This window comes from Cyprinodon tularosa, unplaced genomic scaffold (assembly GCF_016077235.1).
Source record: "Cyprinodon tularosa strain WSP-4 unplaced genomic scaffold, ASM1607723v1 ctg159, whole genome shotgun sequence".
NCBI classification, from domain to species: Eukaryota; Metazoa; Chordata; class Actinopteri; order Cyprinodontiformes; family Cyprinodontidae; genus Cyprinodon; species Cyprinodon tularosa.
The window spans coordinates 904,211-921,012 of record NW_024038427.1 but is presented as its reverse complement, the minus strand read 5'-3'; the positions used below and the strand labels follow the sequence as shown (position 1 = coordinate 921,012).

The following is a 16,802-nucleotide window of genomic DNA, read 5'->3' as shown; positions in this document are numbered from 1 at the left end:
GAGAGTCTTGCAAAGAAAGGGAACTGAGTTTAATCAGATCTATCTTTCCCAAACCTGCCTTTTGCCTTCTTTTATGTTTCTGCAATCTTCCATTTCTCTCATGTTTTCTCATCTGTCTATAGACAAAGATATACGTTTTTACCCTATAATTGTTTACCAGAGCAACCCAGCTTAATTCCTCCTGTAGAATGAGTAGTTAGTGTGTATCTGTGTGTGTTTAAAGGGGTAAATGATTAATTTTTCACTAGCTGTGTATACACTGCTCTACCATCTAGGTGACTTCCTTATCAAAGACAATTGGCAAAGACTCTGAAGCTGCTAAATTAAAGTTTAATGTTCTCTAGACTGAAGATTATCTTTCTACTCTTTTCATTTATGATTCACTGACATTTAATGTTGCAGTTTTGACTATTTTTTGTCAGCTTTAACTTGAGTATAATTTGTTTTTTCATGTAATGTTTGTCATTAAGCTGTTTTATTTTCTCTACACCATTATTTTCTCATTATTTTTGTCATAGAAAATAAAAATGATTTCTCTTTGGACATATACACTCACTGGCCACTTTATTAGGTACACCTGTCCAACTGCTCGTTAACACTTAATTTCTAAGCAGCCAATCACATGGCGGCAACTCAGTACATTTAGGCATGTAGACATGGTCAAGACAATCTCCTGCAGTTCAAACCGAGCATCAGTATGGGGAAGAAGGGTGATTTGAGTGACTTTGAACGTGGCATGATTGTTGGTGCCAGAAGGGCTGGTCTGAGTATTTCAGAAACTGCTGATCTACTGGGATTTTCACGCACAACCATCTCTAGGGTTTACAGAGAATGGTCCAAAAAAGAAAAAACATCCAGTGAGCGGCAGTTCTGTGGGCAGAAATGCCTTGTTGATGCCAGAGGTCAGAGGAGAATGGCCAGACTGGTTCGAGCTGATAGAAGGGCAACAGTGACTCAAATAACCACCCGTTACAACCAAGGTGGGCAGAAGAGCATCTCTGAACGCACAGTAAGTCGAACTTTGAGGCAGATGGGCTACAGCAGCAGAAGACCACACTGGGTGCCACTCCTTTCAGCTAAGAACAGGAAACTGAGGCTACAACTTGCACAAGCTCATCGAAATTGGACAATAGAAGATTGGAAAAACGTTGCCTGGTCTGATGAGTCTCGATTTCTGCTGCGACATTAGGATGGTAGGGTCAGAATTTGGCATCTACAACATGAAAGCATGGATCCATCCTGCCTTGTATCAACGGTTCAGGCTGGTGGTGGTGGTGTCATGGTGTGGGGAATATTTTCTTGGCACTCTTTGGGCCCCTTGGTTCCAATTGAGCATCGTTGCAACGCCACAGCCTACCTAAGTATTGTTGCTGACCATGTCCATCCCTTTATGACCACAATGTACCCAACTTCTGATGGCTACTTTCAGCAGGATAATACGCCCTGTCATAAAGCTGGAATCATCTCAGACTGGTTTCTTGAACATGACAATGGGTTCACTGTTATCAAATGGCCTCCACAGTCACCAGATATCAATCCAATAGAGCATCTTTGGGATGTGGTGGAACTGGAGATTCGCATCATGGATGTGCAGCTGACAAATCTGCGGCAACTGTGTGATGCCATCATGTCAATATGGACCAAGCTCCCTGAGGAATGCTTCCAGCACCTTGTTGAATCTATGCCACGAAGAATTGAGGCAGTTCTGAAGGCAAAAGGGGGTCCAACCCGTTACTAGCATGGGGTACCTAATAAAGTGGCCGGTGAGTGTATTTGGACATATCCTAATATCAGTAGGCACTCACTGAAAAAAATAACCCTAAACAGATTTCTTACCATTTCAAAGTTGAACCAGCTAAGTGAAAAGATGACTTTTTTAAAAGGAACTTTGCTGTTTTCAGGGTTTATGGTTGGAAAAAGAACTACAAAAAAAACCCATTAACCCTTGTGTCTTTTATTTGTCCAGAGCACTCAATAAATATGTGACATTGTGCTTCCTGATAGACTTGTAAGCTTTGAAGTTTGTTTGCAGGTATGTGTCAAAGTGCCCCCAAATGATCAGTATCATGTCAGCACGTCGTGCTGTGTCCCTTCTTTTCTGGCTATGGGCAAAGACCATCCCAGATAAGTCAGAAGACATTTCTAATAAAAGAAAAAAAAAACTTAAATCTGATCAACAGTTATTCAGGAAATACAACCATGATTTAAAATGAAATTAATATTTATGGATGAGCCAAGATATAAATAAAACCATACAAGAATGTTAGAGGAAAATAATAATACTTTAGAGTCTTGAGGAAAGCCTATTTTCAGAGACTTCATCAAGTCGGTAGGTATCTGATAATATTATCAATGCCATCAAAAGGGTTTTGTCCACCTTTCTGATTTTTTCTGTTTTTTTATCAATATCACAATCTTCACATAAAACTTTTTTTTTATATCAGACAAAAATAATCCTCTAGTTAATAATACAAAAACATTTCAAATCTCTAAAATCATTCCAGTTTGCAAGCAAAATGTCAAATTTTCTCCTCACATAATAATTTCATTGCTGCTCTAAATGTTTGATGAACATCTGCCCGTGGCAGCTAATTAGCCATGCTACTTATAACAGTGCTCCAGTCCCTCCTGCAGTAAAACATCCACACAGCATGATGCTGTCCCCTCCGTGCTTTACAGTTTGGATGGTGTTTTCTTGTTAGCGATTTTCTTCCTGTTTATTATCATATTTAATGATGATGAAAATGAGTGAAAGCTTATACTTAGGTTTCATCACAGGACATATCCTTACAAATTAAGGTCTTTTTTCCTGAGTGCTTTTGCTAACTGTAATCTGGCCTTTTGTTCACAAGTTTATCTCTGGGTCGCCGAACAAATAAATTTCTGTATTTATTAAATTTTACCATTGTATGTAGTTGTATTTAACCTTATAAATAAAGAATTAAGAAAAGAGAAAGATTTGATAACCTTAGTTTATGTAAACTCCAGATTTAACATTACTTATTGAGTCAGCCTTAATTTGAATGTTCTTCCAAATGAAATTTATAACAGCTTAAAAATAAAATCAAAATGGAAGAGATCAAACAATTGTTTATGTTTATGAATCAGATTTGTTAAAAATGTGCTATCAATCCAGCTACTAATTGTACATGTTTTTAAAAAGTCTGTGTTTGAAACACCTTGCTCATACCACATAATCTAATCTCAGTGTCTTTGAAGCTTGCTCAAATAAGCCATTACTTGGCAGCAGGCAAGCCCTGCCTCTCGCTCTTCCTCACAGTCAAACACAAACAGATAAGAGAGGTAATTTGCGAACAAGGTTGGGGGTTGTTTTTAACCATTGCTGGGTCAATGGTCGTTGCTAAACATGCACACAATCGCATACACTCTCCTCTAAGCAACAGCAGGCATTGTTTCTGTGGTGAAAGGGTTGCAGGTTCCACACACTGTATTTGTGTCTGAGTTGGTTCTACATTTCTCATGACTACTCTTTTTTTCTAACATAACACTCAAACCCAAATACGGATATCAGAGAGGATCTTCTGATCAAAGGAGAGATTGAGGGGAAAAAAATCTCATTGTGGTTAGTTGTAATTGTGTGACAGATTTTTGACGTTCCTTTCCTCCAGCACGCCATCTTTCAAGCCAAGGAATTTCTTTATAAATAAGAGGGTTTAGCTATCTTCCCAAGAAATCTGTTACTGGCAGCGGAAAGCTGTGGAACAGAGTCATATCGGGAAATAGTATGTGTATTGCCTGAGGGTTGTTTAAAAACCCTCAATACAACTCTTGGCTGCAGAGCTTTAATATTTATATATTAAATATATTTCTTTTTCATTCATTTTTACATTTCTTGTGTACAGATTTCCAACTGAAAATGTCTGACTTTGGTACAGTGAACAATGACTCTTAATATGACTTAATATAAAAAACATGATGAAGAGCTCTCCAATTTGTTGTATTTTTGTTATTTAAATTCAAACATCCCTAAATTAAAAATTTTCTTTCTTTCTTTGTAATGCAGCCTCGAACCGATGTAAAAAGGTATTGACTGACAAAAGGGACCTTTTGAAAAAAAAAATATTCCGGACCTGTTTTATATATATATATATATATATATATATATATATATATATATATATATATATATATATATATATATATATATATATATACACTCACCAGCCACTTTATTAGGTACACCTGTCCAACTGCTCGTTAACACTTAATTTCTAAGCAGCTAATCACATGGCGGCAACTCAGTGCATTTAGGCATGTAGACATGGTCAAGACAATCTCCTGCAGTTCAAACCGAGCATCAGTATGGGGAAGAAAGGTGATTTGAGTGACTTTGAACGTGGCATGATTGTTGGTGCCAGAAGGGCTGGTCTGAGTATTTCAGAAACTGCTGATCTACTGGGATTTTCACGCACAACCATCTCTAGGGTTTACAGAGAATGGTCCGAAAAAGAAAAAACATCCAGTGAGCGGCAGTTCTGTGGGCGGAAATGCCTTGTTGATGCCAGAGGTCAGAGGAGAATGGCCAGACTGGTTCGAGCTGATAGAAGGGCAACAGTGACTCAAATAACCACCCGTTACAACCAAGGTGGGCAGAAGAGCATCTCTGAACGCACAGTACGTCGAACTTTGAGGCAGATGGGCTACAGCAGCAGAAGACCACACCGGGTGCCACTCCTTTCAGCTAAGAACAGGAAACTGAGGCTAAATTTCTGCTGCGACATTCGGATGGTAGGGTCAGAATTTGGCGTCTACAACATGAAAGCATGGATCCATCCTGCCTTGTATCAATGGTTCAGGCTGGTGGTGGTGGTGTCATGGTGTGGGGAATATTTTCTTGGCACTCTTTTGGCCCCTTGGTACCAATTGAGCATCGTTGCAACGCCACAGCCTACCTGAGTATTGTTGCTGACCATGTCCATCCCTTTATGACCACAATGTACCCAACTTCTGATGGCTACTTTCAGCAGGATAATGCGCCATGTCATAAAGCTGGAATCATCTCAGACTGGTTTCTTGAACATGACAATGAGTTCACTGTACTCAAATGGCCTCCACAGTCACCAGATCTCAATCCAATAGAGCATCTTTGGGATGTGGTGGAACGGGAGATTCGCATCATGGATGTGCAGCCGACAAATCTGCGGCAACTGTGTGTTGCCATCATGTCAATTTGGACCAAACTCCCTGAGGAATGCTTCCAGCACCTTGTTGAATCTATGCCACCAAGAATTGAGGCAGTTCTGAAGGCAAAAGGGGGTCCAACCCGTTACTAGCATGGGGTACCTAATAAAGTGGCCGGTGAGTGTAGATATATATCTATATAAATATAGATTAGATAGATAGATAGATAGATAGATAGATAGATAGATAGATAGATATGTGTCTATTGTTTTTGAGCACTGTAGGGAATTATTTCATAATAAGCACCATCACTGGCTCTACTTTGATTCCCTGTCCTATCTCTAAGGCTATCTCCCACCACTTTATCCAGAAACCTTTATCCATTGTTTTTGTCATAATCCATTGTTTGGATTTTCTACAACCAAAGCCAGAGCTGACCCAGTAAGCAAGCTAAGCAGTTGATTAGCCCCTCTGAACCTACAAAGGGACCTCAAGGGCATACAATTGAATCACAAGTCAGGTGAGAAGAACCTTAACCCAGATAACATATCAGTAATCACTGTGAAAAACAAAGAATGTAATGTACGTAAGATGTTAAAGGAATTTGTGAAATCAGAAATATTTTTAGCCATATATCATTTTGCTATTTAACAGGTTAATGTTTCACAAGTTTTCTCTGTTTTATTTTTTTTCCTGCAAAACATGTGATATATGGGAGGCTTTACCAAAAATTATCCAAATAATACATTTGATCCGCCCCTCTTAAAATTGCAGCTGCATTATATTCTCCAGACATTATTAACTCCTGAGTTCAAGAAATTAAAAGAACATTTCTACAGGACTGACTAATTTAATATTCTGTAACACACCTGTGTACATGACATCAGCTCTATCTCATTCAGAATTTTACAACAGGTAAAAACACAGTCACTTAAAGCTATAAGTGGCATACCTGTCATGCAGCTGACTGTAGGTGAGCTGCATGAGTGGAAAACCTCAATATTTTATTAGCTATCATCTTCTAATATATTTGTTATTCTTAAAATAGCTAAATCAATATTAGATATTTTTTTCAATATTTTTTTGGCATGTATCGCATTAATCAACTAGTTTACATTTTCTATAAATCATAAAACTACATTTTTTCCACTGTATTGATTATACATTTCTGTGAAACAAATAACATAAACGGATTAGTATAATCATTAGTAAAGTGCTTTTTCCCCCCGTTTTGCTTGATTTGCTTTTACTCTGTAGCTCGGTGTTATGATCATAATAAAGAAAAAAAGAAATATAAAAGTATTTTAGTTTTGACAATGACTTTGCTGTTATCATTTGTTTAATTTCTTTGGGAAATTTCAGTTGTGGTCATTCTTGTCTATTAATTAAAAAGCATCCTTTTTTTAAAGAGTGCCGTCTTTCATAGGCCTGTTGAAGATGCTGTTTGTCTTTACCAGAAATTTAGATTCTTTTTTTTGTTGCTCTATCTCTCGATACTATTTGGCTACTTTTAATTGTGTTTCACTTCTCTGTGAGAGGAAGTGGTAAGAGTTTCCTGTCCCGTCTCCCCTCCTCCAGCAGTTCACACACACGCGCTCTCGCGCGCGCGCACACAGCCCGCTGAAGTAAACGTAGTTCTCGGAGGGGAAAGCAGAGCACAAGAGAGCTGCGGATGAAGAAAATGGCGATCACGCAGGATGTATGCTTACCCTCATAGATGCTGCAAACGCGTTGAATTTCTTTAGCCTTACAGTCGGCTTTCCTTTCCACTCTGTTGCACTTTATTCTTCAAAGAGGTGAGCTTGTTTTTTACGGTGTTTGTGGGTTTCTTTCTGACGTGCTGGTGCACAAGAGGAGTGCGGGGCAGGGAGACCGGGGTCCCTGTTGTTTAGTTAGCCATGGCTGTTTGAGCGTAGCTGGCTCATGTTCATATGAAACCCTCCGAGGTGGCTTAGTTGCTCTATAAGCGTCAAGCAACGCAGGGAATATTTTTTATGAAAAAATAACAGTATAATCGTCTTACATATTTATACCAAGAGGCATCTTATCGTTAACCTTGCGCCAAATACTACTAATCTAACCTCTGTCTCTTCGACAACTGTGCGAACCCATTTCTTTTATTTAGTTTTTTGTTGTTGTTGTTGTGCTATTTTGAACCAATATTTTAGATTATCTACAGTTGAATAATTCCCACTTAAAACCAATACACTCCTTGAGATTTAATACAAGCTCCAGTGGCTGCTAGTGAATTAGCACCGGCTCAGCCTGCTAGCCGCTTCGTAGCATTAGCTTCTAGCTTTAGCGGCTATGCTAATTCGACGACGCAGTTACAACGGAGTGTTGACATTTTTGCAACTTGCAGTGAAAACACAGTTGTTTTGTTTTATGCAACTATTTGTCGCTTAATTGTATTTATATTCCCACTTAGTCTTTGGGGATTTTATTTTATTAACTTGCAGATAATGTTTTTTTTTATTATTTAATTTCATTTTTAAATCGGTACATTTAACTCCCTCTATCGGCAAAAGAAAGTATTGCAAGTCTTGTGGCTAAATGCCAGACCCCTTCACTCTGCAGCCATGTTCAGGCGAAAATGTTTACTTACTAAACGACAATCGTGATCGCAGCAAGACTGTTATTCACGCGCATCTGAGTAAATTGGAGTAAATCTTCGAAGTTTATAGCATTTAAATGCATTAAACAAACCCCATGCTCGGGAGAAGCCATGTTGGTTAAGCTCTAACTCCGGGAACAGCTGAGATAATGGCCGATCAGGACCCGATCTGTAACTTTGACCTACACACACTCTCTTTTATCGGTACGTTTTCTCACACACTGTCTCCTTTCATGGTCGCAGGCGCTTAACTGATTTGTGTTTGTGTGTTTTCCTGTTATTCTGCTCAACCTGTATTTCCACATGACTTCTTGAAACATTCATGCAGAGCTGAATGAAGAGAATTTTTGCACGTTTGTAGATATCTTATACCCCGATCTCACTGCACACACATCTAGGCAAACCTTTTAGCATATATTTTGCTTACTATCAGTATATTTCTGTAATCAGCAGTGATACAACTGTGATTAAGTTTGGGATTTTGGTGGTGTCATTTAAACTTAATTTGTTTATTTAATTTCAGAGATTTGGAATCGAAAGCTGTTGCCACCAAAGAAACTGAAGCATCTTAACAGGTTGGTATGCCACCTTAAACATGCCTCTGAATCAGGTTCTGCCAGTAGAAACTACAGGTTTTATTCCTGCGGTTCCTGGTGGACTGAGTCTGAGATACTGAGATTCTAGACATGCATCTGTGATGCATATATCCTGACTTTTTTCTGTAAATGTCCTCTTTAAAATCAAATTCTCACTTGTTTGTACCCATTTTATGACAGTAAACAAACCATTTCCTAGCATGCATTTGTATCTGTATAGTTAAAATACAAATGCACACATAGTCAAATTTAAAATAAAAAATGCACAAATAGTCAAATTTGATCCCTCATCAAACAGAAGTAGTTGTGATTGTTGCCGTTTGCTATGATTAATTGGGAGTCCATCTCCTCACTGCAGATGAGTAGATAATTTAACCCATTTAGGCCTAAAACGCCTGGAAAAAACACCTTAAAAACCTATGGCCGATTTTAAAAAATACCCCTAAAACCTGAAGTTTTTCTGTAAATTCAGCAACTGTGTCAACGCCTAGTAAATTATTGATATCTCAGCTTCTGTAGCAGATAGAACTCAAAATATATTTTATCTTTGAAATTCTTCCAAAAAAAAGTGAAAAGCAGTAATCAAAAAAAAAAAAAAAAATTCAACCTTTTATTTTTTCCATATGTGATCATGTCTTCATTGAGAATGTGCAATATAAAACGTTTTTAAAATAAAGAACAAACATTACATAAATAACTATCTGATGATTACTTATTAACAGTATTATTATGCATAATAATGCATATGTCTGTGTTATAAATTGCATACAACTTACCTCCAGATGGCCACAAATCTGTCCCGGGACATATTTTGGGGGAACTGCGTCCTGAAGAGAGGTTTACTCTGTCGCCAATAATCTCTTCGTACTGGCAACACAAGAAGTCCCATGCCCATACACAGCCCAATAAATGTCTTCATCTCCGTCACAGTCACGGGTGACCACTTTGCCATCTTTGCTCTTGTTGGAGTTTGGATTGTTTGGTCACTGTACCTATTCGTCTCGGTAACAAGATGCATCCAAAGTTCTTCGTTAAAAATATGCTCAAATGCCTGCAGCGGTGTGGCGTCTGCAGGCAAATCAACTTTCACTCCAGGTGTGCGGTTGAAAACACTCCGTGCATTGCGGTGGTAGTTCGATTGGTTCAGCGCGTTCAAAGTCATCATTTTCATCTATACCGTCATCAAAGCCGACACACTCCTCAAAATGATTGCCTTCCGACAACTCTTCTCTATCAAACTCCTCCATGTTTGCTTGAAAAAAACTTCTTTCTTCTTGCTTGACTTATATGCTCTCCCGGCGTCAATGGTAGAATTACGCAACAGCGCCCCCGGCTTAAATGGTAGAAATGCGGTAATGCTTTCCCGGCCTAAATGGGTTAAAGGAAATTCTGTGGCTAACCAATCAATTGGATTGATCTGGATTGAGATTATTGGAATAATTGTCTGCTAATTTTATTAGTATATTATCCGTTAACTGGAGTATAGAGACTAGCTATTATACCAAAATTGTAAAAAAAAAAATATATAAAATAAATTTAGAAACATTTTGCGTTCAGTTTGTGCTTCGTCTGGTTTAAATTTTGTATTAAGTCTTCTGTAAGATGTCTATTGCCACCCAATTATTAATCGATTAAACGGAAAAAAGATTCAACAGAGGTATTGATTAGAAAAATAGTTGTTAGTTGCAACTCTAGTAAATTCTTACTTTAAATTGTAAATTTTTGGGTTTGACATGTTTCGTAGCAGGCGGCTCTGCTTTTCATAATCAAGCATGTCTTCCCAAACTAACAAAATCTTAAGTATGGCTGTATCGGTACATGGTGTGAGCTGTGAGTGCAACAACAACAAACTCAAACCTTCATAAAGCCTTGATTTAAAAGTTGAAATGTTGTTGTTTTTAATCAGTTGGATGATAAATTAGCACAAGCACACTTGGCTTTAGGCAAAGCCTTGGATTCCCTTTTCTAGCTTTTTGTCTCTAGGTGATAAAGAACTTGTCTTTGTCCTTGGAAAGTGCTCTGTGTTTGCCTACAGTGGGACGGGAAGGGTTACCCCGTGCTTATGCTAGCACATGCAGTTCCGTTTGAATTGAATTGGTGGGTCTGGGCTGCTTGTGCTGAGTAAGCTTTGCTGTTTTAAAATCGCTAAATGAGAAGCCAGAATCCTGATGTTTTGTATGGATGGGGTGTTTGTGCAGCTCTTTGTGCTCCACATGTGAGCAGACAATGGAGCTGTGGGTCATCGTCTCTTTCAAACCGAAAAGTTTCATCTTTATTTCTGTTTAAGCATAAATTTAACCATGAATAATCCTTTTTTTCATGTTCTCAGCTTTCTGGGATATTTGGTTTGTTATATTTGTTTTTAATGCTTGGAGATTTGGTTGAAGTGCAGATCAAGTTTCTGCATTTTAACAGGTGATTCCTTGTTTTTTTGTCAGCATAGTAAGCCCTGAAATGCAGGTTTGTTTGGTTGCTGAGCTACTTTTTGTTTAATAGTTTCCCGGCACTGGAGCATATTTTCCAGTTAAATGATACAGCGAGTGTTTGAGGCTCAGGCCAAGACGCTGTGCTAAAAATACTCCAGGGTGCTAAAATGGTTGTGCTTCTATTACTTTTACCAGTCTTGATTATTACTTTTATTTATTTTTTTCCCTGTGATATGCTGGAATTTAAATTTACAGATAGTACTGTTTAAAAAAACAGCGAGTTAGCCAGTCTCAGTCAGAACCCCCTCAGTTTGAATTTAATCATGTTTAGTTTGAGTATTATGTTACTGAACAAAGCTTATTTTATACACAGTGTTAGTCTTTTTGTGAGACTTGCAGGCTGTGTAACACAACAATCAGGCATTGTTTGAACTCAAGTCTGTCCCTGGATTGGTTGGTGTGTTGCAGTGTTCTTTTTATTATTTTAGATCTATTTTGTGTTTTTGATGATGCCTCGTTGACGTGTTTCTGTATTTTTCAATAGTGTTTGTATAATTTCATTTTCCTAACTATAATTAAAATGAATTCCTTTATGCGTCTGTTTAAAAAAAAATCAAGTCTAGCATGAAATACTACTAATAATAATAATATTGAGCTTTGTTGCCAGTGAGATATATATGTATTTAGTTTTTTTTTTTTTTTTCTGAAAACATTCTGGCCCCTTGCTGATACTGCTGTGTTTATATTTTGATATTGCTGTGTCATAAATTAGCAAGATAAGCAGCTTTGCTGCTACGGGGATCAGATAGTTGATCGTTGCCCCTCTGAGCAATAAACCACACCCAGTTTGTGAATTGAAACAAGTCAGACACAGAACTGGAGAATTTGATGCAGTTGCCTTTGCAAGCTCAGACAGGATGTGAACCACGGAAAGGTAGTTTTGCATAAACAAGTTGTCGAGCTGTCTAGCTCTGCAGCCTCTTTGGTATTTGAATCGCAGCAGCACCTTGGACACCTTTGGGGAAACAAACCAATGTTTTGCTAGTTGATATTTTTACATGAAGACCTTTTTTGTTTTATAAATATTTAGGTCTCAAGTCGACTTATACTAAAAGGTCAAACTCTATTTTTTTGCCCTACCTTCATATAGATGTTATTGATAATGATTTAAAAAATATATATATATGTGTGTATATGTTAATGTAGTAAAATTAAGTGTTCCCCTGAAAACCACACAGTGTAGTTTCAATCTTTCCTTTATTTATTTTTCAGTCTGCAGTATCATGTTACTTCCTTCGGTTACCTTGACCTGAATTGAACTGCCCTCATTTGGACTCCACCAAGCAGATACTGTTTAGCTCGCCTGGTAATGTCACATGTTGCTATGCTATAAAAGCCTTTGGCTGTTTATAATGAACAAATGTTTATCGTCCACTCATGGAGGAATGTCCGTCCTTCGTAGAAACCTCTGCTGTGAAACCACACTAACACAAATGGACGCAAATGAAGTGTAAATTAGCCACGCGGTTACTCGGCTGATGTTTGTTAATCAGGGATGGGTGCGCCTTTCCTTGTCTTTGGGGAGGGTTAAAGGGGAAAGTAAAAATGAAATCTGCAAATAGTGACACAGCAGGAACAGCATTTAGTGAAATACTTCTACGAAACAGAACATGAACCCATTTCTGTGACCCAATTTACAGGTAACAGAAATGGGTTCCTGTTCTGTTTCTTTTATTTTCTAACAGATTTTGGTTTGTATATTTTGAAGTATAGACGTGTTATATCTAGAATCTGTCATTTTAAGGGATCACTTTTTTTCAGTATAATGGAACTATCAGCTGTCTATAAGCAGTTCTTTAAAAAAAAAAAACAGAACTAACTTTTCAGGTTTATTTTTTCTAAACTCCATGTGTATTTTTCTGTATATAGATGTACCAATTTCCCTTCAGCAATTAATTGATGTGACACAATGAATAGGAAAACTCTAGAGTTTCTATCCAAAGAGGGATTTTGGCGTCTTATTTTTATAATTTTTTTTGGTTGCCTTCCTTTTCAAGACCTGTTTAATGTACTTTGTACTTTAACAACGTTAATTAAAATGCTTAGGTGTAAATTCCAGGTTGGGGAAAATTGCATCGCTATATTTGCTAACATGCACCTTAAAATGTTTTTTTCAGTTAGGAAAAGGTCTCTTCCCAAACAAGTTAAGTACAGTTAGCTGCTGAAGACCCCTCGGAAGATGTGTAGAAATATATGTAGTGATCAATAAAAAAAATAAATCCTGAAATCAGCTTTATTGCTAGCCTAGTAAACTAGCTCCACCCACCAGCGGCCAAAAAAAATTTTGCCTGCGAGTTTTAAGGGCGGGATGACAAAGCTGCGCAAAGCTGGAGAAAGCACAACAAATAAGATGGCAACAACTATTGAACAGTTCTCATTTGACTCAGTTTTGGGAGGATTAGATTTAGGGTTTTCGTTCAGATGTGACCAAGATGAGCCCCTGTGCTCATTCATCTTTAAGAACGACGTATTCGCTGTTTTTCCGACAGGCTGTTTTGTTTTCACTCCCCACCAGCTTTCTGTTGTGCTTACTACATCTAAGTTAGTTCTGCTGCGAGAGTTGGCCAATAGGCACAGGCATGGTTTGAAAAACAACGGGTTCATCGGAGCCAGACTAAATTATACATTTAATCTCGCATTTAGTCCGGTTTATCAGGCTTCTTTATTGCTGTATTACCTGGGCCTATTTAGGAATCAAATAAATCCCTCCCCATCCATAGTTGTATTCAGCTTTGCTTCTGTCAGGAGGAAGACTGATTGATGAGCACATTCATAAACATGTGCTGACTGTAATGTGTACGTTGGGACTCTAGGGGGGCTCCCCTTGTGTTTTAATGTGAAACCCTTTGGAGCTCTCAATGATCTATTTGGATGGGGGGTGGAAATGAAGATGGGCTCCTAACTGGTTAAGGCAAATAATCAATGTTTTCTGTTACTGAAAACAAGTAGACTGGAATAGCTTTTGCCACTTAGAATCCTCAGTGAGAATTACTGCTTAACGAGGAATAGATTCTCAGTCCAGATCTTGGCAGGGGAAGCAGGGACCACCCACAGGCGCAAACAGACAGCTTTAAATGTGCTTCCCATATGAGTGGTTTTGTTTCCACCACCTTGGTACATTAAACACCGCCCACGATTATTGGCAACCCTTTCCAAGTAGTGTCCAGATTGTTGGCTTCCTTTATGGTGGATCAGTGCAAAGACTGAATGAAGGCTACACCTCTTAGCAGCCTATCAGAAGAGGCTCACTTGCTTGTTACTAATGCAAATAGATTTGCTACTGGTTATATCGTATTGGTGAATTCCGTTACTATGCATATGTTGGATATTTTGAGTTGTTTTCCAGCTTTTAGTCCAGGGTTATGTAAAACATCTAGACATTAAGAATATTATGAATTTTTTAACATCTTTGTTTATTAATTGAGAATTTAGATTCAAATGAATTGCTTTGCTAGAGTACCTAATTCCAAGATAACGTCAAATAATTTCTTATCTTGTGGTTTTGATGAGTTGTTTCACTATCTCTGTGTGTATGTGTGGGTGAAGCAAAGATAAGTGCAGAGCAGTAATCTAATTATCGGATTAGGCTGCAGCCTTCTCCTGCTGGCTAAATGGCACACCCACCCGATCCAGAACATCTCAACTTTATCACTCAGAGAGGGTGAAACACAACCTTATGGGCCACTCAATGCTGGATGTCATGTGAGGTCAGGGATGCACTGCTGTTTCTTATTCAGGCTTTTTTTTTTAAGAGATGCTACTACCTGTATTTCCCCTCCGATTAAATAAACATATTTCTTTGAAATACTTAAAGGCAGTTTTGTTTTTAAATAGTTCTATTTATATAACAGTTTTCTCCATTTACTGCATGACACAGAGTAAAATAATTTGTTGCAAGTAAAACAAATAAGTTAAAGACGTTTTTCTCCTGCCAGTTAATAGGAAACCTTTCTTTAACTGCAGCACCAAACATACAGAATTACTTTTACTTTAAAGCTACAGTGTGTAATTTTCAGCGACATCTAGCGGTCAGACTGCAGACTGCAGCAACATGAACGCCCCCCCCCCCCCCCCCCCCCCCCCCCCACCGCTTCTCCCCCCCAACAGTACGGCGAGCGTTACTGGACAAAATGTCTTCCACGACGTCCGCATCACCTACCTTCTCAAGTGATGAGGTTTGTTTACATAGATACTTTTACAGATAGTATTTCATTAGTCTGTGTAGGGTATAGATTTCATGTAGACTTAAGATAATAAATATACCCGTTATTTTTTCTATGTCGTTGTGACGTTTTGGTGAGCTGCTTTGCATGGTGATATAAACAGATGAAGTAATTGTAGTCATTAGTTTAACAGCGAGATTGTGTTCGCTGGAAGAATATATATTCCCTGTTTACAGAGTCCAAGTCTTGTTTGTGGCACGGGGGTTACAAGGCGAGGAAGAGAGAGGGCAGAGAGGCCGGGGTGGGCGTTCAGCTAGGGCCAGGCGAGGGAGGGGTGCCAGCGGGGTGAGAGCAGAGGAGGAAAGGCTTGAAGATCTCCAAAGGAGCCGGAGAGAAGTAACCGAGGTATATATCCAGAAAATTATTTTACAGAAAATTACTGAATCATTACCTATGAAACGTCAGGGACGTTGCTGAATAAGTATACTGGAGAGTAACAGCATCATCACGCAGCATGTTATTGTTTTAGGCAGGTCTGAGCATCCTGTACTCCAAAAACTGCAGTGATATTAGACAATTGTGTGTGTAGGATTAATTACCTGTCCAACAGAAAACTGGCAACTTGAGCGTCACTTTGAAAACCTTTTTCCTCCATCAGTGACTTCCATCATGTAAATGCCGTGCCAATGTTGATCCGTGTTTTTTGCCGTTTCTTGTCACGCTTGCGTTTATTCTCGTCGTGTTTCCGCTTCTTAGATAACGGGGGTTCGGTGTCCGCCGCTTTTCGTTGTGATACAGAGTAGGCATGATCCTCCATTCGTCTGATGTTTGGCCACACAGTGCCAAACAGTTTGCAAAGTCACTCACGCCTGCCGCCTTGTTCACCTTTCTTGTTACTGAGGCGCAGTATACCTGCTTCTTCTTCTTTGGTTTCAGGCAGACTAAACGCTTCTCAGGCATAATACTGCCATCTACTGTTCAGTACCGTCTCAGTTAATCTCTCTCAACTTGCCGTAGTTATTTTCGAGCGTAATGGGAGATCTTGCAATCGCTAGTTTGTTGGCTCTGCGCTGCCGTAGCGCAAAGATGTCTGCCTCCATGGCTGCGAGACCCACTCCTATGTAATTATAAATAACGAATTCTAAGGCAACGAAAATATTATGGTTAAAAGGCTGAGCTCATAGGTGATGATAAATAACATAGTTATGTATAATATATTAAATTTCTGACTTTATATGCCTGTAATTATTACACACTGTAGCTTTAACTATCTTTTTAGAAGCAGACTTCTATTTCCATTGCTGGTGCAAATAAGCTTAACACATTTATTGAATTTGGCATAACACAACAAGGCTTTATGCTTTTTAATAAGTCGATCGAATGGGGTTTGAACTTTAAATATTAGCCGTATGAAGCCTTTTCTTAAAACCGGACATTTTTGCAGTGTAACATGCTAATTTCTTAAACTGTATGTCTCTTTTTACTCAAAGTATTTAAGGGCTGCAACTAACGTCTAATTTGCTAATCAATTAATCTGCCGAGCTAAAACTTCTGAATATTAAGGATATTCTTGCACACAAATAATTTTTTTTAAATAAGCATAATCTTTTTATATATTTTTCGTTCCACTTTTGGCATAATAACTGCTTTGAAAAGTTTACTTTAAAGAGTAGCATAAAACAAACTCTTTAAAGAGTTTGTTTTAAAGTCTGAGGTTGCGATTGATTATTAAATTAGTTGACAATTATTTCATTGATCAACAAATCACAATCAATCTGATTGATTGCCTCAGGCCTAGGGT

At 38.3% G+C, this 16,802-nt stretch overlaps 1 protein-coding gene across 3 annotated transcripts in view; it reads left to right on the top strand.

The window, feature by feature from the left end:
* Positions 1 to 6,759: 6,759 nt before the first annotated feature.
* Positions 6,760 to 16,802, top strand: part of LOC119780329 (trinucleotide repeat-containing gene 6A protein-like) — a 40,181-nt gene continuing 30,138 nt past the window's right edge. For 2 of the 3 annotated variants that reach the window (XM_038280338.1, XM_038280337.1), the window contains exons 1-2: positions 6,761 to 6,938; positions 8,280 to 8,331. The gene's annotated coding sequence lies outside the window, so the exon portion shown is untranslated. Of the gene's footprint in view, positions 6,939 to 8,279; positions 8,332 to 16,802 lie in introns of all 3 variants that reach the window. The other variant, XM_038280336.1, reaches the window with a different exon arrangement.